Source organism: Ochotona curzoniae, unplaced genomic scaffold (assembly GCF_017591425.1).
Source record: "Ochotona curzoniae isolate NIBS_2020 unplaced genomic scaffold, NIBS_Ocur_1.0 contig_3819, whole genome shotgun sequence".
Taxonomy (NCBI): Eukaryota; Metazoa; Chordata; class Mammalia; order Lagomorpha; family Ochotonidae; genus Ochotona; species Ochotona curzoniae.
In genome coordinates, this window is record NW_024466004.1 from 6,053,173 (window position 1) to 6,078,693 (window position 25,521).

Here is a 25,521-nt window from a genome sequence, read left to right on the forward strand (position 1 = left end):
CAGCACCTCCCAGCCATGGCACATGAGAGAGAAAGAGAACTCCTGGCAGCTCAGAGGCAGGAGTAGGAGCAAGGAGGCGGGGTGCCTCTCTCCCCTGCATCCTCAGGCCTCTGGGAGGCTCTGCTATTGAATCTCTGACAGCATCCTTGGCTCCAAGTTCAAGGTCACCTACAGTCTCCCTCCCCTGTCCAGCCTCTCTGGCAGAGGAGCGGCAGCCTTGGAATTCTCCATCACCTACTGCCGCCACACACACCCCACCCCCTGACCCTGACTGGGCCTAGCATAAACCCCTCCCAACAGGGTGCTGAGCAGAGGCTCCCTGCCAGGGCCAGCTTCTTCACCACCCCTCTCCATCTCTGCCTCCACTCTGCAAAGGAAACGGATCCTTTCCAGGGGCAGGGACTGGTGCAAGGGTAGGCAGCAGCCCTGACAGGGACAGAGTGTGTTGCAGGTCTTGCGCTGGCCCAGAAGCATTCATTCCCAGAGCCTTCTGCCCAGTGACTACTGCTCTGGATATATCCTCCTGTGCCTGCTCATTGGCTACTCTCTGAGGCTCTGCTGCGGCTCCCAGTGACGTGGATGGCTGCTCCCTTGGGCTCTCGTCCCCACCTCCGGCAGCTGTTCTCTGACGCTGGGCTGGTGCCGGACACAAGCTACCATGCACATGGATCACCTAGGGTGAAACCGGGTAAAAGAGCAGATTTTGGCTGAGAAGGTGCAGATGGGTGGGCCTGTGCTACGGCACTCTGTCCATACCTAGAGTAGTGAGGGCTTGGCAGGCTCGGGACCACCTTCTAAGTGTATACGTGGAGGTGTGAGGATCTCAGAGAGGCACTCAAGCACCCACACATGCACGCACGCGCGTGCACACACACACACACACACACACACACACACACACACACACACACACACACATTCCTTGGGTGCCTCCGGGGTTGAACATATCCATGCCTAGAGCCAAGGAATGCAATAGGGAGCCCCTCCCTTGGAAGAATGCAGCTGACCAGACCTGTCTGAACAGATCTCACAGGCTGACAGGTGATGCCCAGGTGAGAGTTGCCAAGATGGGTTCTGCCACCCATACTCACTCCTCAGCCCAAGCAGTAGAAGCCGACACAGTTCCAACAGCAGTGAGAGGGCTCAGTGAAGACAACGGGCAGTCCAGATGCAGCCCTGGCTCCTGTGGAAGCCTCTCACCCCCAAGAAAGGATCTGAGGGTGGCAGGGGGGTCCCACGCATTCTCTGTCTTGCATCAAACTCCACTTTGATTGATAAAACCTCTTCTAGGTTTACACTTGTGTGTGACCACAGAGAGAGACACTCCTCAGCCAGATCACCTGCACCACAGGGCCAAGAGAATCTGAGTGCACCCAGATACAGTGATATGGACAAGACATCCTGGCAAGGTTGCTCCCCACTCAGAAAAACCCATGAACTCCCCGCTCTCTCCCAGGCATCAGAGAGGAAAAAGCCCCTTCCCTCCCAGGGTATGCCAGGGTATGTTGGTTTGACTTTGATTAAATCTCACTGTGATTTTTTTTTTTGGCCCGGGGACAGCGGCCGGCCCGGAAGCCATAATCCTTTCAGTAGTTGCACAGTGTTTATGAGGGTGAGAGGACGCTTAATGCCGCAGTTAAAACGCTAAGCTGAGTAATCAGTTCATTAGGAATTGACTCAATATGTTTGCTGTCTACAGCTGGGCTCGCTCCCCTGGATGGAGATAAATCAGCAGACAATGCACCCAGTGACAAGATAAACTCCTCTGACATCGACAGGAGGCTCAGAAAGGCCCTGACCCTCACCCTCAAGGTCTCGGACAGGGGCAGGCTGTTGACCAGAGTTAGACAGGGATTCTGTGCAGAGTACATCTAAGGTATGGACCTTAAGACCTAGAAATAACTCAATGCTGAATCAGATGGGGTGAGGGGGCATCATGCAAGGTCATGTAGTTACCATAGGCCAAGCCAAGGCTCTGAGAAAGGCTGTGCCTGGTGTATCACTTATTTAGGAGATGGCTCCCAGAAACGGTAGGAGGAGAAGGGGCAGAAGTGAGAAGGTAAAGAGAATAGAGCCAGCCAAGAATGTGTTAGCTAGCAGGGCCCTCAAGGGTGGGCAGTGGGTGCTGCGTCCCACCAGGAACCAGTGGGAGACAATGTAGGTACCCATCTTGCAGTGAACCCTGCTTCCTGCAGCCACAGCCCTGGACGGGGCATGCTCAGCAGTCAACATTGGAGGGCTGTCACTGAAGGATGGAGCCACAATGCTGGGGGTGGAGGCTAAGGGAGCTCTGCCCTTGTCTGGAAAAGGGGTCATCAAAATGGTGGCCGAAGGGAGTCAGTGTTTATGCCACACAAGGTCAGTAGGACTCAGGAGAAGCTCCCCTGTCTCTCCAGGGTCATCTTAGCACAGTTGCAAAACCCAGGGAGTACGCTCAGATAACAAGCCAGGTCAATACATCTCCAACAAGAGACTGTGTGGGGACTCAAGCTAGGTCTTGAGGCAGCAGATGACCTCTAGGAAGAGGAGGAGGGCAACCCAGTGGGAGGGTCCTCACACTGGGAACAGGCAGCGGGCTGGAGGAACCACTGGGTGGAAGACAGTCCACAGAAGAGCCCAGTGCGGAGGACACAGCTAGCTGCTATGTCTCGAATGCTTCGTGCATCATCTGGAAGATGAGAGGTTCCCAAGGGACAGCTGGAGCTGGGCAAACGGCACCGAGTTTTCTGGGGGAAACAAAATGTCAAGGCAATGGGCTCCGTTACCAATTGCCACCAGGGCTTGTGCGAGTGGGCAGGAAAGTGGCAGATGCGATGGGGTGTGGGCAAGTGTAAGATCGTGTATTTAAAGACACACTGCGAGCGCCACAGGACTTCCTTCTGAGATGAGGCATGCCACGGCGGTTTTATTTTAGGCAGAGCTGGGAGAGAGGAGGAACTGACATTTATGGGGTGGTTGCTGGCGCCAGGTGTTCTACAGTGAGCCTTCCGGGTACAAGGGGATGCAGAGTAGCTCGCAAGGGGGCACAGCTGGGAAGGCCAGGGGGCCGGGGCACTAATTCTATCTGTGCTCATTCTGGTCTGTGCCCTGGGGACAGGAACCTACCAGATAAAGGGACTAGAAGGGCACCAGGGACTGGGGGGAAGCAGCACCCAAGGGCGCCAACAAGAAAAAACTGCCATCGTCTCCAATGCTTTCCCACTCAGCTCCATTCCAACTGAAGTGCCCTTGTGGATGTCTCTGGCCCCTGGCTGGCCTGTCCAGCTTGGACCCTTTGGCTGGTTCCTCTAGCAAATGTGGCCAGCCTCAGACCCTTCTTCTGGTCCTTCCTCTGCCTTCTCTCTTCTGTATCATGGAAAAGTGGGTAGGAGCAACAAGACAGTGTAGAAAGCAAAGCTAATGCAAAGGGTGCTATCAAACAAGTGATTGGGGTATACAGCTGGAGCTCAAACCCCCCATCCCAGGGAGCCCTGCGAGACTCATGGTTGGGGCAGCAATAAACAACTTCATGGCTGGAAACACCACCCTCTGCTGAGGAGCCCCAACTGCCCATCCTCAGTCCTGGCCACCCTGAGCTTTAGACCCACAGCAGGCACTGGCACTCACTGACATGGCAACTGGAAGGTCCAGCAGGGCTATCAACAAACTTTTGTCTGTTCCCCCTGCAGTCTTCACAAGCCCCTGTGGTTCTGCAGAATGAAGGTGTCCCAAGGAGGCCCATGGACCTGGAAAGCATAGAGGGAAGCAGCCGCTGCTGCAGGCATGTGGTCTCTCACTCTGGGCAGTGACCCAGAGGAGGCTGACTGGAAGCTCAAGAAACCATGAACTCAACAATGAGAGGGCAGTGAGGTTCATCGGCAAATCCAAGAGGGGATAGGCCCTGGGGACAACCGGGACATCAGGTCACCCTTGGACATGTGGCGATAGCTATGTTGAAGGTAAACCAAAGCAAGTCCTGGGGCTCAGTCCTGGGACCAGCCTGTACACCGCCACCCCACCCCACTCCTGGGAAAGCCTACCTTCAACTTCCTCACTCTACACCTCTCTCTTCCTCAGGGCCTGACCTAGCAGGTGTCCCACACCTCCTATCCAAACCCCAGCACCTCCCTGTGCTCCTAGGCTGCGAGGCTGTGGGGAGGAAGCAGTCAGGGCTGCCCAGCATGGCAGCAGGGCCATTAGCCCCCTGGGATGGGTAGACGGATAAGCACCCAGCCCAACAGGTTCCAACAGCTCCAGTAGCAACCCAAGCTTCCCCAGCCAGGCCTCTGGCCAGAAAGGGAAGGAAGAGTTCCTGTGGCTGTGAAGGCGAAGTCAAACCAAAAAAAAAAAGTCGTAAAGCCGCTGGACTGGAAAATTAGAAACTAGAACAAACAGGCTCTTGGGAAGGAAATTGGTCTTCCCGGCTCTTTGAACAGGAATAAACAGGGTAGGACTCAGCCAGGCAGGCAGGAGGGGCTGGGCCAACAAGGCATGCCAGGAGGGGGCGTCACAGAGCACCTTACTCCGCCCAGGCTACTTGCCTGCTTCCTGCAGGCCCTGTCCTCTCTGCCTGGCTCCTTCGTGGCACCTCTGTGAAGCTGCCCCATCCCACTGAAACAAACCCACTTCTCCAAGCCCCCACCTCCTGTGGAAAGCCCTCCTGGATCTCTTCTCAGAACCCCACTGAGTCCTGACTACACAGACCGACTCTTCCCCCCACCCCAACCTCTGCCTTCCCCCTGCCTCCTCTCCTCTGTTGACAGGAAAGGGCTTCAGCTTCAAGAGCCCAGAGAGGGATTGGTCTTATCTGCAGGATCAGTGTCTCCTCCCCCAGGGAGTCCTCCATGATCCCCACACCTCTGCTTCTACCTTGTATCTACTGTGGATTAGGAGTGATCAAACAGCCCCGCCCCTTTTCCCCTTTAGGCAGGTGCACTTCTGTATTGACAGGGTTATATCACAGACTTCAGATCAGGGATCATTCTGGAAGTCAGTAGGGCTAAGAGCAACCTGGAGGAAGAAAAGGTCCTGGCCATACTGAAGTGCACCTGCCCTGAGGGACGAGGGCTGAACCAATGACATCCAGTTTTGTCTAGTTCTCCACGTATGGAAGCAAACATCTCACACAGTACTCAGCACACAGCCTGGTGAACGCTTCGTTCCTCCACAGTTATCCGTCAAGGCCGAGTCCCAACACGTGCACGCGCGCGCACACACACACACACACACACACACACACATCCTGGGATCACAGCACATCTGAACCAGGCAACCCCACACCACCACCATCTCCACCTCCCAGCTTTTACTGACCCTTTGTCCACTTTACTGAAAACCAGGCAAGAGTTCGCATCAGAAAACCCAGCACACATGCAAGAAAACGGAAACCCCTATTCCTGAAGCACAAATCCAGCTTCATACTTCAGGGCCAGAGGGGAACTTCACAGCTGGGGAAACTGAGCCACCTGTTGGGGGTATGGCCTGTATGGCTGTGTGTGTGCGTGTGTGTGTGTGTGTGTGTGTGTGTGTGTGTGTGTATTTCGGGGTTAGGATGCCCTCAGAGCCCAGCAAATACCCCTTCCCATCTTCCTGGCCTCCTGTTGCAGCAAAATGTCCCTCTGCCTTCCTCTATTTCCTTAGGCCACCAGTTCCTCCCTCTGTTCTGTCCTCTTGTCTCCACCCACTCCTGCCTTGGAACTCACCCACATCTGGCCCTTTCCATTCAGATCCTGGGTGCTCCCTGCCTCACCCTCTCGCATCTACTTCCCCATGACTTTCCCCCTGCCCCTGCACCTGTACCTGCCAGAATTTCCTGGCCCTGCAAGCTTTGTGCCTCTTGCTCTGTGCAGGAGCAGGTGGGTGGCAGAGAGCAGACCTGTAGAGCCTGCGCAGAGAGGGCAAGCCAGCCCCAGGAGGAAGAGGGGCCCAGCGCCAGCCTGGAGGAACAGTGAGGCCTGGGAGAAGCAAACATCTTGTCCAGGTGCTGTGGAAGCTAGGGAGGAAATGGGACCAATTAATCCACATTTGCCTCTCCAGATTGGAGTACAAGTGGGGAGACGGGAGAATTAACCTTTTCAAAAATGTAATTTCATAAAATCACCTCGCTTGGAACAGACTCTCTCGTTATTACTATTATTTATGGTGCTGTCCAGGCCTTGGGCCACAAGCGGTGTGCAGCGTCTGAGGAGGAGTGGGCGGCTGCAGTGTGGAGAGGCTGGGCTGACCAGCTTAAGTCCCTGGTCTCCGGGGTGCATATGGGCACCCCCACAGGTCATCAGTGCCTCTTCTGTGCTAAGTACCTTTCTCTGTAAGCCAAGCACAAGGCTGCCATGTGACACGCCACTGCCACCACCTGCAGCCAGCCCTGCCCTCCTTCTAGTGCTCGCCATGGCTGGCACAGACCACAGAGCACGCACACAAGGCTGGCCTTCACATCCCGGCCCGGGGCCACTCACTCACTCCTGACTGACCCTACCGGATCAGATCACGAACCTCGGAGGATTTGCCCTGCCCGAGACTTGTTCCTGGGGGCGATGGGATCTTGGTCCATTCTGCCTTGCTTCCGGCCTCACTTCCCTGGCTTCCCTGGCTTCCAGCCAGCTACCTTCCCCTCCAACATTGAGTAATGTCAATGCATCCTGCATGCTTGGGCACGTGATTCTCCCCTTTAAAAGGGGAGGGGTGGTGGTGGCTGGCATGCTTGGCAAGTGGGAACAACCCCAGTGTAGCTGCAGGCTGGTGCGCAGAGGGAAGGGGCACAGAGAGGTGGGAACAATGCTGGTGTAGGTGAGTCATGCAGGGCCTGGCAGGCCTTGGAAGAATTTGGACTTTTCCTTGGAGTACGCCGGGGAGCCAGAGCAGGCTGTGGGCCAGACGAGGGGTATGATGCACCTTATGTTTTCAAGATCCTTGATCAATGCTCATGAGTTCTCTGGGGTTTTGCCTGCTGCGACCACACCACCCTCCTTCAGTTTCTCTTCCCTCCTGGGACCCCATCCCTCCATCATTTAACAGCACACACCTGGTGCACATGTACTATGGGACTGGGGAGAAAAGCCATTGACGGCAGACTGGCAGGTGGGCCTCGGGAGACTACTTCACTGTGCGAACTCGGGCAAATAACTCAGTCCTTGCTTCCCTCTCTTGAAGTTCTAGGATTAGTCTCTGCAGTCTAAGGTTCAAACCTCCCCTCCAACTCCCCACCTCCCCACCCCCAGCATGCTGATTCTCTTGAGCAGGGCAGGAGGAGGGTTTAGGGAGTGGAAACAGGCAGGCCCGGTTTCCCACAAGGAGGAACGCCATGGCTGAAGGAGGGAGGGAGTGAGGTCCCCTCCCAGCTCCTCCCCTTCCCTGTTCAGTTCCCCTCCCGCCCCCTCTCTGGCGCTAAGCAGGAAGCACATTGAACCTGCCAGGTTAAATCAGATCAGCGTGTGCAACAATTTAACAAAAGATGGATCTGCGTATGTGTGCGGTTTTTAAATAGAGGTTCCTTGGAGCCTGGTGTTTCACTGGGAATGAAAAACAATTGATTATCTTTAGAGCCACTTACTGAGGCTTATCAGCCTTGATACGCACGGTCTGAAGTTTCTGGGGCTCAGCTGTGCTACCATCTCGTGCCTGTGACAGCCCTCTTCTCATGGGGAAGGGATGTATGGTAGGGAGAGCCTAGTGGGGGAGCACAGCCCCCCCTGCCCCCTGGCAGAACCAGAATCAGCCCCTGGAGCATTTAAAGCAACACTGGCTTTAGCAGAGAGGTAGGGAGTGGAGGAGAGGGATAGGGCTGGGGGCAGCCCTCCCAACTCCAGGCCTGGGCTGCCACCTGTGGGACTCAAAATGGGCGTGTGGTCTAGCATGGTGTGTCTGATGGATGGATGGTTCCATTAGGAGACCCCAGCAAGTGATGGAACAGACGCAGGTTGGAGGCTGGAGAGGCACAAGAAGCAAGGGGTTCACTCACAGGGTGTCCCTGGATGTACCCTGTGAATAGGGCATGGTGGGAGCCCTGCCACCTGCTGGGCAAAGAGTGATCCTCACACAGTCCTCTATGCAGTGGTGGACTGCACAGATGCCTCCTGCCCCGGTCATCCCATTCTGACCTGCTGCCCTAGTTGCCCTGCATGGTATTGCAGCTCCTGGCCAGGCACTCTTATCTAGAACTCTGCCTTGAACTAGGATTTGGTCAAGGTAGTGACACATGTTAAGTGCTCATCTGCCCCTATTCAGTGATGTAGGCCTATGTTCCACCATAGCCTAGGCAGTCAGCTCATAGCCCTGATGGCATGCCCAGCTGCTCCCCAACCCCTGCTTTCATGCTTCCCCCCATCACCATCGGGCTTAACCCATTGCACTGGACACACATTCCCCTGCCCCTCCCAACCGCCAGAGTCCCATCCAAGCTACACAAACCCTCAGTTCTTCTACACCTGTGGAAGTCCCTCAGGTCCCCCTCCTGGCCTCTATCTGTCAGAAGCTGGTCTCTGCCATCCCCAATCCTCCAGCCTTGCAGCAAGCTTCCTTCTTTCAGCAGACTGATGGTGTTGAACATGGACCGTCCATTTGGCCTCACCCTAGGCACTGACTCCTAGCCTCGGGTGCTTTACCCTAGAAAGCCAGGCGATGAGCCCAGTAGAAAGTATCTCTGATCTCCTGTCCCTATCCTGATCTGACCCCCCCAAGGGCAGACGCTGTGGAAAGGTGAGCGAGGCCAGTGCTGTCCATGGCTCTGGAAAGGTGGGGTAGGGTCAACACACCTGCTGGAGGCCCCTGAAGGAGCATCCTGATAAGGCTGGGGCCACTTCAGTGACCATAACCCAGAGCTTGGACCTCCAGCAAAACAATGGTGATTGAGAACCAGACCTACAGGAGTTACAGATGTGGGTCCAATGGCAGACAGCATACCTGGGGCCCATGTCCGGCTCAGCTCCAATGGGTGACCTTGGAGAAATACAACTTTTGGTTTTCCAGTGTGAAAGAGGTGACAGCAAGGTGGATCGGGGTTATCTCGTGGAATACCAGGGGAGAGTGGGGGAGCCCTCACAAGGGCTGCTCAGTGTGGCGATGAAGCTGCTTATCACTTGGCTCTCTCTGTTCCACTGCAAAGCAAATCTGCCATCAGCTCCGCTGTTTGCTTACTTTGCCTCCAACAGCTCTGTCTCCAACAGGAGAATGAATCAAGGGCCTTAGAAATCGTTTTCAACATCCCTTCAGCTTGAAATTTCAGGACTGAAAGATGAGTGGCCAAGTGATGTCCTCTGCACGGGCCGCCGGTTCTCTCTCCCTCCTCTCCTTGCCCTCCCTGTTCAGCCCAGATTAATCCCGGGCCATCCTGTTCCCAGCACTCCTGGTGCCCTTGGCCCCTCTCCCTCCTTCAGAGTTACCTGTACCCCCTCTTGCACCCACACACTCACTGGTTAGACCCAGCCAGCCTCTTACCTGACCCTTGTACCCCATAGGCTGACTGCTACCCAGGACTCTTAATCACATGTTGACTGTTTTTGATGTGGACACCTTCCCAGGGAGTGTTTGTTCCCAACTCTTTCAGTAAATGTGTTTCTCAAACTTCCCTCGAAATGCATCATTCTCCCTGCCTTGTCCTGCCCCTTCCTTGATGAAAACAATGAAATCAGAAACCTGTTTTCTCCCCCTAAATGGCTGGTCTTCCTGCCTATCTACCTGTGGCCAGGGCCTTCCCTGACTAAGTCTTCTCGAAACACTCAGAGCTCTCTCCCCATGTCACATGCTCAGAGATGCTTCCTGATCACCTCTGCCACCCTGGTCAATTTTGCCTCTCCACCCCACCATGGCCTCACCATGGTAGCATTGCTGCAAACACACACACATACCCCTCCTTGCTCCAGCTCTTTCAGGAAAAGGCTTCCCTTGGTCCTACATCACCTGCCATTCTGCTCTCACCCTACCCAACATCCACCCAGAGAAAAAGCTTGGCCAGCATGTGCCGTCTCTTCCCACCTTCATCTCACCTTACCTCTCCATGGAGAAGGTCTAGACCCAGGTCACTGCCACCCTCCCACCACCTTCTCAAAGCATGAGCCAGGGCTGCAATATCAGCCTACATGCTTCTGTCACAGCACTTGACACAAGGGGCCCCAACAGCCCGGGTGGCTCCCCTTGTCTGACTCTCCAGCTCTCTTCTCTGGCCTCCGTTTGTGCTGTGTCCACACCTGACCTCTGAAGGATCACATTCAGTTAGTTCCTGAGCTTCCAGTCTGCTCTTTGATACAGACTCTTCAAATGCTACCATTCCTATATGGTTTCCCCCAAACTCTGTCACACTTACACATCCCATGACCCATTTGCTGTCTCTACTTGGAAATCAATCGGGTGTCTGGAACACAAACCAGAAAACAAATTCCGTCTTGTTATTCTAAACTCGGCAGTTTACCTGTCTCAGAAATGCTTGCCCTGTCCACGTCTAGGTGCTTATGCCAACCGCATAAGAGGCATGCTCAGTAGCCCCTCTTTCCCTCACACTGAAGAGTCTGTCCATCACGAAGTTTTGCTCCATTTCACCATCAGCTGCCGCTGCTAGTCCAAATTGCCATGATCTCTCACCTGGACCAGGACATTGACCTCTCCTGGTCCTCCAGCTGGCAGGAGCTACAAAGCAGCAATCTGGGTAGGTACGGCCACCCTTTCAGAACCTGTCTGTGTGTGGCTCTCACTACACAGGTAATGAAAGCACAGGCCCTCCATGCAACCCACAAGGCCATGTGGGACTCTGCCCTTGCCTGCTGCTTCTCCCCTGAGCCTTGCCCTTAATTGTAACTGGCCTCAGTTCATTTAGTCTTAACTTCACTTCTCCTGCCCCATTCATATCCCACCACTCAGAGCTCTCTCCCCATGTCACGTGCTCAGAGATGCTTCCTGATCACCTCTGCCACCCTGGTCAATTTTGCCTTCTGTATCAGTGCTTTAGAAACATCTTACTGATGGGGGTGTATGTTCCTCTCTGCCTCCTCCTGGTAGAATATAGGACCCTAATGGTCAGGTTCTTCTCATCCTAGCATCTTAGGAGCACCTGGCATATAGTAGGTGCTTACTGAACAGGCTTAACTGGCAATGACAGCTCCTCCTTTCCTTGCTGACTGCCCCTGAGAAGCCAATTCATCACTCTGTTCGCTCCCAATCTCTACTGCATAGGTTCTCCTACCCGACATGCATGCAGGGGCTGCTGCAATGTCCATGTGTGTGCCAGAGCAGGGTAGGCCAGGAAGCACCATGCAAAGGAGCTAGCTGCCAGCCTGACTGTGCAGAAAGAGCAGGAAACCAAAAGCATCCCAAGAGGACACCTTTCAGCTGCCACTCCCACTTGCCCATCTCGCTCACACACCTGTTTGCCTTCCATCTTTAACTTAACCCCTGCCTCTCCTCCCAATCTGAGAAGCCCCTCAGCAGTTCATCCTGTATCCCACGCCTGCATGTTGCTGGTAGGCCACATCCCAGTTCTTGTCTGTTGAAAACCTCAGCACCGCCTCTTGCAGTCTCCTCCTGAGTCAAGGTCGTTAAGCTCTTTAACTTCTGTTCATCTGACTCTTCCGTGTATTTTGCTTGGTCCTCAGTTCTTTCTCTTTAACCTCTCCCTTAGTCCTACCTCCACCCAGCACCTGCTTCCAAACCTGCCCTATGCCTTTGCAGGAGTCAATTATATACTCTGGTTTCTCAGAGCCACCCGTTACTCATGCACTGCATAGGATGCACAGTAACTTTGGCGAGGAGCAGCAGAGAATGCATTTGCACAAGGATGAGACTTGGAGGGAAGAGGAAGCAGAGAACCTGCCGGCTCCTCAGTTTCCCCGCCTGCATTGAGGGGGGCTTTGCAGGACAGACACCCTGGCTTTTCCATTGTGCCTCCTCACACATTCTGTCCTCCCTGGGATTGATGCCTGGCCTTTCCAGAGAGGGCCCTGGGCTCTCCAGGAAGCAGGGATTGATCAAGAAAACACAGGCTTGGGACATCAACAGCTGGTGCACAGGGGATCCTCAGAAGGCCAGAGAAATGTCACCTCCCCAGTCTCAGGCTACACAGCTATTTGTCATCCTAACTGTTGTAAAGTCATCCTAAGAAACATATGACCTTGGGGAGGACAGAATCACTAACAGTGGTGCATCTGCTGGGGGCTTGAGCAGGTCCAATGGAGGTGAAAGGGCTCAGGGAAGGGGCTACAGACCAAGCTCTCCTGAAGGACACACACAGCTGATGACCATGAGCCCACACACCTGTGTCCACCCTTAAAGACTGCATCCCAGTGGGGCACCCAGGATAGACTGAGCGGAGTGAAACTGCCACTGAAAGTATAAATATGTGATGAGGAATAGCTGGGAGGAGCCGTCGCAGCCAGGGATGTAAATAACAAGTCCCTGTGTCCAAACCTCCAGTCCTCTGCCCTCAGGTCCCTCCTCATAATTGAATCCTAGCTGGATTCATGAGTGAAGGTCTATAATTAAGACCCAAATTCACACATGCCAGGATCATTGGCAATGAGGCAGAGCCAATAGCAGAAGAACCTGATGCATAAGGGAAGATATTTCTAGATGATTCTCTAATGTTTCTGCTTCTGGTTACCTGCCCTGCGGCTGGCTGGACAAGTATCTTTCCCCACACATTAAGAAACAAGCAAATGCCCCTCCTGCTCCTTGAGGCAGAGATGGTCATATCTGCAATTTTCCAAAAGGCATTGGTTCTCACACACACCATCTCTTGCCGCATGGCACACTCACTGTCATGCCGCCTGCTAGGTGGCTCCCACTTAGATGTGGGATAGGCATTAACAAAGTCAATCCGCATCGCTGCCCTTGGGTGCCACCCACCAGGAGGCACCCTGCCTCTGACCCTGCCTGCAGACCTGCAGACCTATCCCACACATGTGAAGGCTCACCTGGAGGATGCTAGCCACATGCTCCTGGACACAGGCCTGGACTGAGCACCTGCTGCATTCCAGGATGCCTACTTGGTACTGAGAACACATAGGGCACGTGGTGCCCAACCTCCCAGCACACTCAGAGACACCGCCCAACAATGACACACTCAGAACATGCACACTTAAGTACACACTCATGTCAAGGCATATGTATGGTGTCCCTGGCAAGCAGTATACATTTTCCATAAACTCTGTTCTTTACCTGGCTACACATACTTCTCCTTTCAGGATCACATCACTCCTGCCCCTCCATCTCATACCTCATGTCTTTGAACTCGTTCAAGGGCCAGAGGCTGCTGGCAACCTTGAACCACACCCTTAGCCACTGCCAGGAGTCCCAGTGTTCCTCACCATAGTGAGGACTAGAACTGTCAGACGGGGATTTTGCTGAGGCCTTGTGTTAGAACGAAGCCTGCTCCTTCCAGAATTTTTTTTTGTTTTGGAGAATCAGAAATAACTTGGCTGTAAGAATGTGCTTTGGGTGGAAATCTGACTCCCAGGGTCAAAGCCCAGGAGATTTCTGCCCCACAGTTTCAGGGAAAATATTAGGCACTCAGCAATTTTTATTTTCTAAAGGATGGAGAGAAAGGACAGCTGGAGTGGACTTAGGGTTGTGTGGGACTCCTCTTTGGGTCACAGTCTGCACCTGGTGTCTCCTTCGTGCCCTGTGGGACCGAGCAAACGGGATTGTCAGGAGGCCCATCTTCCCAGGGGGCCAGCTGCCCTCCTACCCTGTGAAATCAGGTAGTCTACCACCCCAGGATTGGACCCCATCCCTGCCTAACACTGGCTATTTAAGCAAGTCTTTTTTTTTTAATTAAATTTAAATCCTTTCCCATGTCGTACTTTTCCCATTCGAAAAATGGATCCAACAAAAATCAGGACTATTAGAAAGTTTAAACAAGTCTACTTTGAAATGCCTTGCACAAAGAAGAGGTCCTGGTGAGGTGTCAGCAAGTGTTGGCTATCACCAGCCTCCAATCCTTAAGCATACCAGGGTTCTCTGAGGCCAGGCCCTCCAGCTCCCTGTGCATGGGATGGACCTAGACTCTGAGAGCCTCCTGGGCAATGCCTGTTGCAGAGGGCAACACCAGGGTCCTCGTCCCTCAGTGTGACTCATCATCATTCTTGTGTTCTCACAGGTGGTGATCCCCCACAGAGAGCCACTGCCTGCCCTTGATATTTCATCTGTCTCAGCAGAAAGCCAGTGGGGTGAGGGTGTGCATGTGAGTGATGTGTTAGAGTTGTAATGTGGACTCAGCAGCACAAGAACCATATTGGGAGATTGCACTGGCATGCAGAAGAGAAGTGCATGAATTGAGAGATGTGCATGAATCTGGAGGCCCAGAGGCAGCACTGAGTTGCTGCAGTGATGGGCTGACTGTGGCACAGGAGGAGAGGGAACTGTGAGCCACAGCCCTAGGCTTCTGGCAGGCACAGCTGCCTTGCAGTGGGGCTAAGTAGCCTTTGCCAGCACAGTAAACACTGGACTCAGACCACCATTGTTGGGGAGAATCCATGTTTTGCTGTAGGCAGGCAGAGATGGGGCTGCTTTGAGAGGATCCTGGGCAGGGAGATGCATGAACAGCTGGGGAAGCCTTGGCAAAAGCTGTGCACCTATAGATAATCCCACCTGGGTAGAACATGAGGGAGCAGCATGGACAAACCTGGGCCTTGGGGGGCTCAATGTAGCAAGGCTGTCAGGGTGTGGCCAAAGCTTCAGGAGGCACAGGTGGAATTGTCATGTCACTGGGGCAAAACACGTGGGAGTAGGAGGGAGGATGTGTGCAGCAGAGTCCACTGCTGCTGTGGGGTTAGGCAGGAGGACTTCATAATGCCCTTGGGGGCCCAAGACAATAGGATTCGGTGCCAGGAGGATGGGTGTCCTCAAGAGAGAAACAATGTTGGAAAGGCAGTGAAGGTCAATTCAAAGGGAAGTTACAGGATAGAGGCAACTCTAAATGGTGTGTATGAGAGTAGGGAAAGATGAGACAGCCACTTGGGACACAGGATTAAGGGAGCAAAGCACTGTAGCTGAGCTCCAAGGATGAATGTACTTAGAACTAGGGTAAGGGCCTCCCTCCGAAACCACTGGATGCTCACAGCAGGGGAGACCTGCAGGGAATCATACTCCAACGCTGCATGTTGCATCCAGCTCCTGAGAGAGAGCCCAATATTTGGAGGGCAGAAACTGGAGTTTTGAGACAGGTCCTGGGTTTACTCTCTTAGTAGCTGTTTGGCCTTAGGAAAGTCAGTTTCTCTAGATTCTGGTTGGTTCCTTCATCTGTTAACTGAAATCCTATAAGGGCTATCATACAAGTTGCAGGGGATGCAATGAACAACTGGCATTTGCCCCAGAGACTGGCACAAGCTAAGTGCTCCAACATGCGTCTCTTCCTAAGTTGTCCAACCACAATGAGGTCACCATGGTCATTCTAAAGTGCAAGCTAATGTTGCTAAGAGGGTGGAGACTTACTACAGTTGCAGTGTTTAGAAGGATCCTCTTGAGAGATCCTGAGGTTACCGGGGACACACCCCAGAAGACACAGCCCATAAGACCACTTCCATCCATCGCAGGACATAGAAGCTGTGAGTGCCTGCATAGGCTCAGCTACTCATGATGCTTCCTGCATGATCTTTCCCTGCACCTGCTTTCCCACCACTGCCATCAGTACCCCCCACCATAGGTCAAACCAATGAGATTACTCAATCTTGGGCTTGAATCCCTAAAACTAGGGTCTACACAAGCCTTCCCTTTTGATGAAGTGTGTCCTGGGGTATTCCATCACAGTCACAGAAACTTGGCTCCTATTAGTTGCCTTGCAGGGGTTTGAACTTGGACCCCAACCAGCATGCACCTGCTTTCACCAAGAGCAAGAAATAGGTGTACAAGAGTCTTGACCCGCCTCACCCTTTAGCCCTCCGCAGTCATCTTCCATTGCTCATACTTGTGAGTCACAACAAACAAAGGCACAGCAGCGCCTTGTAGCGGCACTGGTGGACGTGAGACCAGGGCCTCCCTCCTGCAGCAAGAGCTCCCTTCCCTGCAAACTGCCCTCCCTCGCCAGGAGGGGGAAGCCTTGTTTCCTGTCACAGTGATGCATAATGAACTACCACCAGGCTGTGTGACGTGATGATGGTACAGGGCAAATGTAGGAGACAGTCCTAGAGAGATGGCCTGAGTGGCTTTCGCAAACCCGTGGGATCAGCTCTGTTGCCTTGGACCTGCCTGGCAGGTGTCTGCTGGTTCAGGCAGCTTGGCATCTGTGGTTGTTTACAACCTGTTGCGGGGCTCCCTGGGGTTCTGCGGAGGCAGGGGGCTGGATCAGTTGATGAGTTCCCCAACAGGAGAAAATAACCTCACAATGAACCTAATCACCACTTTGTACAAGGAACTTCACCGTGTGTGCTCCTGTGCTTTTTAATCATCCTCTAAATATGCATTTTCACGTTATACCCTAGTGGCACCCAGAGAACCATTAGGATCTGTTGGGACCATAATCCATGGTTTCGGAAGTCTCTAAGTATGTAATTTCGCTCCATGACGCAGGTTTCTAAAAGTCCACAAATAACCATTTGCATGATAAAGTCACAACTCCAAAGTCAATTACAGCCAAGGTTGGAGAGAATTTATTTCCTTTTTGAAAATTAAAATGTGAAACCCTGGAAGTTGCCGCACAAAAGCCTCCCCTTGACTCGGTGGGAAGAGGGAAGAGAATCTGGCTTTCCCCAGCCCCTGGAGTCCTGTCAACAGGGAGCCTGGAGGGTGGCTCTCAGTGGGTGTGGCTGTGGGCTTCAACATGCAGGAATGAGCTGCCTCCTGGGGAAGGGAGAGGTAGGGAAATCCAGCTGAGACTCCCGGATTGTGTCTCTCCAGTCTCACTGTCTCCACCAGTTGCCAGCTAAGGCCACAGGCGCAGGGACACTTGAAGCGCTGTGGGGTCCCACTGACTCAGACCTTACAGGGTGTGGCTAAACAAATGGTAGAGCAAATGGATGCAAGCCACTCTCCTCTCCATAGCCAGGACCTCCTAGGCTAGGCCTGATTTATGAGGAGGCCCCAGTGAGAACCCAGGTCTTAGAAGTTTAAGTGTGTTCATGACACCTTAAAGGGCAACTTGTTCCAGCCACCCACTGTGGCAGGAGGTGGAATAGAAACCACAGACACAGGAAGTCAGGATGGCCGAATAGTCTAAGGTGCTGCATTCAGAAACCACAGACAGAAATGTTGGTTCTCTTGGCAAGTAGGCTCGTGCGGGAGCTGGAACTATGGAGTTCTGACTAGAGCAGACATGCTGGCTCCTGGTGCATAAGTAGAATAGTTTCTTAGAAAGAAAGGTTATCCCGGAAACATCATGCATTGGAGCCAAACTACCTCTGATGTCCTATACATTCTAGAATGACAACACTGGGAGAGTGAAGCCCTGAGGAAAGTCACCTGGACTTAGGAAGGCTACCAGCCTGCCAACAAGTCTCTCAGCATGTCCCTATGTGCACCTGCCAATCTGAGAGTGGATGCCTTGCCCCGTGGTTGAATCACCCTGTCCTAGGCCAAAGAAAAAGTGCCTCTTCCAAGATGTCATTGTGCTCAAAGTTGAGATCAGCCATGCTTTGTATAGCAAAGGAGACCAGCATGGAGTGGAGTTAGGGGGAGAGCATTTGGCAATCCCAGAAGCAGCCAGGAGAAGCCGAGCAACTAACTCAGCCTGCTCACTTGTACTCTTGGAGCCAGAGGTCTCCCAGATGCCAGGTGGGACTTCCTACCTCTTATGTCCCTGGCGCAGAATCTAAATTTGAACAGAAAAGATCACACAGTGCTGAAGCTTTGTATCTGCACAGGGTAAAGCAGTTTCCAAATCGTCACGTGCCAAACAGTCCAGGACCGGTGTGACTGCAGAACGCGCGGCGATGATGTCAGGAATGCGTGGCATTGATTCGGCTTCCGCTCCCCGAGTGCAGTGACGTCCTAGGCGCTGGCTGTGGTGGCAGGAGCCTGGGGTGGGAGGCAGCTCAGCCTTTCACTGGACTGCAGGAGCCCTGACTCATCAGCACTCCCAGGTTCTTAAAACAACGTCTGCCAACACGTCAAGCTCTTCCCTGAGCCAGGCTCAGACTGCCTTGCTTCAGTTCATGATCTAAAAAGAGATTTCCACCTCCCTCTTCGTCTTCAGTAACCTCACAAAACAAGGGATTTTGATTACTACCGTTGGCTAAACGCTTGTTCTGTGTCAGACACGGCACTAAAGCCTGAACACAAGGCAGCTTGTTTCATCTTCACAAAGGCGTGCTGAGACAGGGCCCATCTTGGCACGCAGGGAAGCCCAGGAACTCTGGACCAACAAGTGGGCAAGTGGGGTGGGAAGGTCAAGGGCACAGTACTCCAAAGCCCCCACCTTGGATCTCACTGCTAAATGGCTATCTCTTAACACAGGCCATGTTATCTCTGAAACTTTGCTTTCTCATCTGCAAACTGGGATGAATGCTGCCTCTTACTCACCAGCTGAAGGAGGAGAAAATGAGAACAGAAAGGAGAAGACATCCAGCCCAGTGCCCAGCCTGAGGTTATTGTCAAGGAAGAAACGCTGGTCGCATCTCGTTTTGTTTTGAATTTGTTGGAGCATGTCTCCAGCAGATTCTTAATCACCGACTCGTAAAGTGCTCAGGCCCTGAGAGGTTGCGGATTCTTTCTGAATCTGATTAAACTTCAAGCCAACACTTGGAGGCAGGCACTCGGATTCCGCCGCCACGATGACAAGATGAATAATGACTAAAAAATGTATGCCTTTTAGGAGCCAGACGCCACATGCATGTCATAACAGACCTTACGGCGGAGCCGCTGTCCCATTGGAGAGGTAAGGAAATCAAGGTGTGGAGGGCCAGGCACTGACAGTATAACACGGCATTGAGTGCAAAGGATGATCCTTCCCCAGCTGTCACGTGGGCCAGCTGCCTGCCTCCCAAGCCCTCATGTCCACTGAGACTCGAATCCGATCATCGATAAAGAGTGACAGGCATGATGGCTGGCACCTGTCACTGCTGTATGACTTTCATCAGCTCTCATGTTTCCCACCCAAGCGTTTGTCACGGGTCAAGGCCACAGAAGCTTCTGCCACACCTTCTATGCTGAGCCCTTGGGGAGGGAAAACCACTGCCATCTCCAAGGAAAAAGAAACCAACTCTGGCAGCATCTGCATGTGATCAGACAAGAGCCAGCCTAGGAGATGAGGGGGACCATGCCAAAGGAGACCCCCTGTTGGCTGGGCAGGGGCAGGGACTCAGAAGATCCAAAATGGAAACGGATGCTTGCAGCTCTAGTGACTGGGTTCCTGAGGTGGGGTCCAGAACAAGGGCCCCAGAGGTCAGGGTGCTGGGAGAGAGAACACTGCAGCCATTCTTTGCCAAGCGCAAGTGCTTAGAGATCGCTCATCACTCATCAAAGGAAGCAAGGCAGCACAGCTGGAGCAGGCAAGAGCCATCTTTTTCATTTAACACATGGTTTCAAGCATTTCCCACAGGCAAATAGAAATAAAAGCGATCCCTGCCCTCATGGAGCCAACCATCTGGAGGCAGGAGACGGATCACCGACCAAGAGCAGAGCCAGGAGCCGATTTCTGCAGTCTGTGCAAGCAGAGTATAGCAGAGGGGAGCAAGGAGCCATGGCGTAGGCCAGGAGGTGGTCTGGCAAGTTTAAGGAAAATGTCCCAAAGATTACATCCAGGTTGAGTCTTGAAAAGCAAGTCAGTTCATCAAAGTCTATGGGGGCCTTGGTGGGGTGGGAAGTGTCTGGCAGAGGGAGCAGTGTGTGCATGGATCTGGAGGTCTGGAAACTCAGGTGAGCTTGTGGAGGTATGGGGCAGGGGTAAGGAGGAAGGGGTCTTGCCAGAGAGGCCATGCGGAAGGTGGCCAGTGTTAAGTCACCAGGACCCGGCATGCCAGGGAAAGTCTGAGTGCTGTCCACATGCAAAAGCATGCATTTATATGTACATATGTATGTACGGAAATACATTAAATATATACACATGTATTGTTATACTATGAGGAGTATTCAAAAAGTCATGGAAGTGTGTATTAAAAAAGGATGAACATTAAATATTTCTGTACTGAAGTGAACTCCATTTTCCAGGGAAGTTTTTCAGTATCCTTGTGTTACTATGCATTGTAATTTGCCACCAGAGAGCATGCATATTTTTATATAGTGGTGTATATTTTATATGTATATCATCCAAATGAGATAAAAGATCCGAAGGAAGTAAAACTTTGACTTTGGGTCTTTGAATATTTAAAAATGTTTGATTTTGCCAATACCAGATTCTTCTTAACTGTTGTGACCACATATCCTTTTAATCTCTTCCCTATTACCCCCTCAGCCCTCACTCCACAACACCTGCAACTTTCTGCAGAAGTGGCCAACCAGGGAACGTTGGCAAAGGATCCCTGCTTTCCACAGTGGCTCTCACTTCACTAAGGCAGCACCTGTGCCCATCCTGCCACTGGCTGTAAGTCTCGTTTCTGGAACTCAGTAGCAGCAGCCCCCACTCTGCACTGGCCACCTGGGCAGTTCCTAGCTTGCTTGGCCCACAGAAGCCGTGGGCATTCTGCATGGGGTGAGTATAATCCCAAATATCAGATAATCCAAAGATCATTTATTTGGGGCACGCTTAAGTGATTTATTTTTACTGCAGCCGTACCTTCCTGATTTAGCTTTCACTCAGACTCATGCTAAAAGAAGTTTGATTTGTCTGAACACATCTTTTGAGTGAAGAGGGCTAGGGGTTCAGAAAGGCACTTGAGGAATCAAGCTGAAGAACTTCATCCACACTTGACCACTGTCACCTTTCTCCCTGATGAGCCCTGCAAAGGTCCCCGGCTGGACAACTGCAGGCTTCTCTGGCCCCTGAACGCAACTGCCCTGGAAGAAAAGGAAAGGGAGACATGGCTGCCAGTGCCTGAGCTTGGGGCTCACACTGATGGAGGCTTAAATTCCAGTCCCACAGATGTTGTCGGTGTCCTGCCCATAGCTGTTTGCCTTTCTTTTCTGACCACACCACACCACACTTCCAGCTGCCAGCACCTGCATTCTGATGCCAGCACCTGATTCTCATTCCTTTCCTGATTCTCAGGGTTCACCTATGGGATGGAGCTCCAGTTGATCCCAGGCTTAGGTGGCTTGAAAATGTCCTGGATGCATTCCTTGCTTGCCTCATGATCTACCAGTGTTCTCTGGGCCAGTCTCCCACATAACTACTGACACTTAAATCCTCATCTTGGGGCCAGCACGGTGATTCAACAGGTTTGTCATTAGCCTTACAAGTGTTGAGATCCCATATGCCTGCTGGTTCTTGTCCTGGATGCTCCACTTTCTTTCCAGCTCTCTGCTTGTGGTGGCCTGGAAAGAAGTGGATTGTTCAAGTCTTTGAGATCCTCCACCCATCTGGGAAACCCAGAAGAAGCTCCTGGCTCCTGGCTTTGGATCGGTTCAGATCCAGCTGCTGAAGCCTTTTGGGGAGTAAGCCAGTGGATGGAAGAACTCTCTCTTTCTCTCTCTCTCCTGTAAATCTTCCTTCCCAATGAAAATTTTTAAATCTTTTAAAAAAGTCTCATCTCACAATCTGCTTCTGGGGGAGGGAACGAGGCCAAGAAACCCTACGCAGCCTCTTCCTGCTGGGGAATCTGAGCACAACGAATCAGCACCGTCCCAGCCCAGTCTTCCAGGTCATTGACGAAGGCCCAGGATCCTGCTCCACCAGGTTCTTCCAGGGTCTAGCCGTCACCCCAGGTGCTTAATAAACCTGGGACCTTTGCAATTAATCATTTCCACCATGGCAGGGCTGGGGGAAGGAGTGCTGGAGGGTCACCAAGCAGACTTCCCCCAGACCAAAATACTCACAAGAAGCCAGGAAAAACACCTGCAGAGAGAAAAGCTGCCACCTTCAGCCATTAGAAGTCACCAGCTTCGGATCAGTGCAGCACCGGCCGTTGTGCTCACTTGGGGAGTGAATCATCGGATGGAAGATCTTCCTCTCTGTCTCTCCTCCTCTCTGTATATTTGACTTTGCAATAAAAATAAACCAATCTTAACAAAAAAAAAAAGAAGTAACCAGCACTACCAAGCCCACATTATGCCACCAGAGGAGGGAAAGAAAGGCCACAAAGCAGCCATGTGTGGCTCTCTTGTCTACCTACATGTAGCCATCCACACAACTTGTCTTGCTGTGATCCAGAAATCACTTACCAACGGCGTTTTCCTCCCACCATCTTGCTGCTGCTGTCTCCCTGGCGACCCTCCTTGACTAAGGGCTGTCCTGCTCGCACCTGAGCCTCTGTCCCTTTGGGAAAACCCCTCCTGCTCCCTGGAACTTGGCCTCCTTCTCATTAGGAAAACCCAGGTTGTAACTCTCATTCTCATTTGGAATGTGCTCTCCATCCTGCCCAAGGCCATTCTCTAACTGTGTCCAAGGATCTCCTCTCTAGGCCCTGGTGGGGATGTTGAGGTGTACCCAAGTGAACAAGAAGGAGAGGAAGTGCCCACCATTGTAGGAGTGAACTTTCTGCTCCAGGGATCTGCCCCTGCCTAGAAGGGTAGCCCTGTTTGTGGTATTCTAATCAGAGCACTCGACGAATCCCTCATTGGGCACTCCCAAGGACATGAAATCCCAGCCTAACTCTATTCATAGAATCAACACTTGGTCTTTGAAAGACCTCAAGGGTCAGGGAGTGGGAACTAGCCTCAGCCCTGCTTTGTCACACACCTCAGGGAGGTGATGCTACAGCTCCCAGGTGGAGGACCCAGGCTATACCAGACAGAACTCTCAGGAGACGGAGGCAAAGCCCTCCAAGGATGCATATCTAACTTCAGGTACTTTCCCAGTCACACAGTTTCTCTGCTCCATGGCCTCCAGTCTTGCTCCCTGCCACGGACCCTGGACAAGTGCAGGTAAGGTTCTCAAGCTCCTTTTCACCTGCACAGCTAGCTTTCCCCAGTGATTGGTTATCTCTGCATCTCTCTGGCACCTGCATTCTACCTGGTGTGCAGCCCCACTCCCCACCATGCCCTAAGACCTCCCCACTCAACACACACTCAAGATGGTACAGTGTGTGTGTGTATGTGTGTGTGTGGCAGAACTAGCTGAAGGGTTTATGGGATTAGCAGCACTTTGGGATTATCTCCATTCAATTAACGCAGACAATGAGTGATGAAACAGAAACGAACACCCCTCTCTTCCCCATCAAAGTTCACAGTAGTTCAGAGGAGAGCAAGTGTAGATCAAGTCTGTCTTCTGTCCACTGCCCACTGCCCACTTCCTCCCAGCTCTGGTCTCACAACTAACTCCTTTCTTAGCAGAAGCAGGTAGTAACCTGTGAAAAGCCTTATCTGGACATCAACATATCCAGCCAGCTCCCAATTTGCTGTGTGAACATGGGTGACTGTCTGGCTTTCTTGGAGCCTCATCTAACACCACAACTGGACCAGAGGACAAGAACAACCATGAATACTCACAATATGCTCTTTAATCAGCATGTGCTGAACGATGTCCATGGGGCACCAACATTATTCCATTCCCTGCTCTCTCTCCCATGCCTGGCACACAGCTCATGACTGAACATCCATAAGGAGTAAATATTACTCATCCCACTGTCTAAATAGAAACTGATGTACCAAACTTCAAGCAGGTTGCTGGGCTTACCAGCTTAAGGAATGGACGAGTTTAGATCCAAATCTTGGTGGCATGTTCACCTCTTGCATTGCCTCCTCTCTATATGACCTAGGGAGGGTTAATGTCAAAAAGAGCCGGGGTTCTCATTCCTTCACCCCTCAGAACCCAGCCCAGGGTGGGCACCTGTTAAAATGCCCAGGGAAAGCTGCTGGAGGCAGTTTCCAATGCCCTAGGTTGATGACCCCACAACACTTCTGGGAGCCTGTGACGATGAGACCATTTCAGTTTCACCTGGACTGTGTTCCTTCTCCTTCTCCTATCGCTGATCTTGAGTGTCAACCCAAAGAACAGTGCACAACTTTTGTTCCCTGCAGCTCTCCCTCAGGATCACACAGTGCCATGAGTGGCTCTGAGGCCAACAGGCTGGATCAGCCAGGGGTGGGGGGGGTTGAGAATATGGGGCAGTAGGGAGCAGAGAGCCCCATAGACTACATGGAGCAAGACCCAGTCTAGGGGAGACCCTATGGGTGCTAACTAGGGTAGGTCTGCAGGGCTGAGAAGAAAGAGGGGGACCACCCCTTTCAAGTCAGACCCTGATCTCAGCATCTCTAGCATCAGTAGCATTCACTACTATATTTTCAGGCCTTGCAACTCACACACTCAGAAACTATGAGCCCAGAGAATAATGAATGAATGAATGAATGAATGAATGAATGAATGAGTTGATTCCTCTAATGGGAGGGAGCTGGGCAAACATGAGTCAGTGTGTGTAAGAAGGGTAGAAGAAAATGTGGAGGGAGGGACAAAGCAAGAGTAAGCCAGGAGGCTGAGCAACATCTGCCCTTGTTTGGTTAACACTGTGAGGTGGGTCCCAGCCCTCTCCCCTGCTCTTCATCAAGAGTCACTCCGGATACCCATACACACAGCCATAAGAACTCCAGTCTGAATACAGGCTGGGACTCAGTGTTTTCCTGTGAAGCCTGCTCCGTCCAGCAAGTGGATTTCTCTCCACTAAACTCTGCTGCCTTGCTCACCACTCCAACTCGCGTCTAATTTTCTCTTGTAGTCAGACAAGGCCTTGGGATGAGCCGTCTCCTGTAACAGCAGCCACCCTTAGAAGGAAGGAGCCTGGAGTTCAGTGAGCTGAGATGACTGCTCCACACTGATGAGCAGAGGGGCCAGGACTCCCACCCAGGCGGTACGGGCCCTGATCTGCTCACCCCACCCCCACAGTCACACCCTTTGCTGTGGAAAGCAAACCAGCAGATGGGAGATCTCTGTCTCTAGCTTTCAAATAAATAAATACATAAATATTTTATAATCTATCATTCATTCAACAAACACGTGCCAAACACCGAGGCAGGTACCACAGTTGCTCCTAGGGGAAGGGGTCAAGGAAGAACATTTCATACAGAAGGAACAGCATGTACAAGGGCAGTGTGGTGGGTCCCGCATATGAAGGTTATGTAGACAAGGTAGGAGACAAGGTTGCAGATGTGGGCAGGGCTTTCCCTGGAAGGATTTCAGTAACAGAGTGATGAATGCCTGCCTTGGTTTTGTCAGCTGGTTAGGGGGAAACAGGGGGTACTTAACAACAAGGCAGTGCAGGGTGAGGCAGGAGGCAGAGGGGCTGCGGAGGGTCAGCCTGGGGAGGAGGCGTCAGGTGCGATACTCCGGCCTCCACCTGGTTGTCTAAGAGAAGAGGTGGTGGGGGAGGTTACAGGGGGAAGCAGCGAGCTCAATGCTGGGGTTGGGGTGGGGTGAGATGAGACAACACGAGGTTTACACTCAGTATTTCAAGGGGGCCTGCTCTCTGTAGACCTGCCCCCTCCCAATGCCCAGCCCAGCCCCAGCCAGAGGTTCCTAGACTTCCTGTTCTGCCCCCTCCAGTCCCTCCCTCCCTCCCCAGAGAGGTCCTTCCAATGGCCTTCCGTGTCCATGCACTCCAA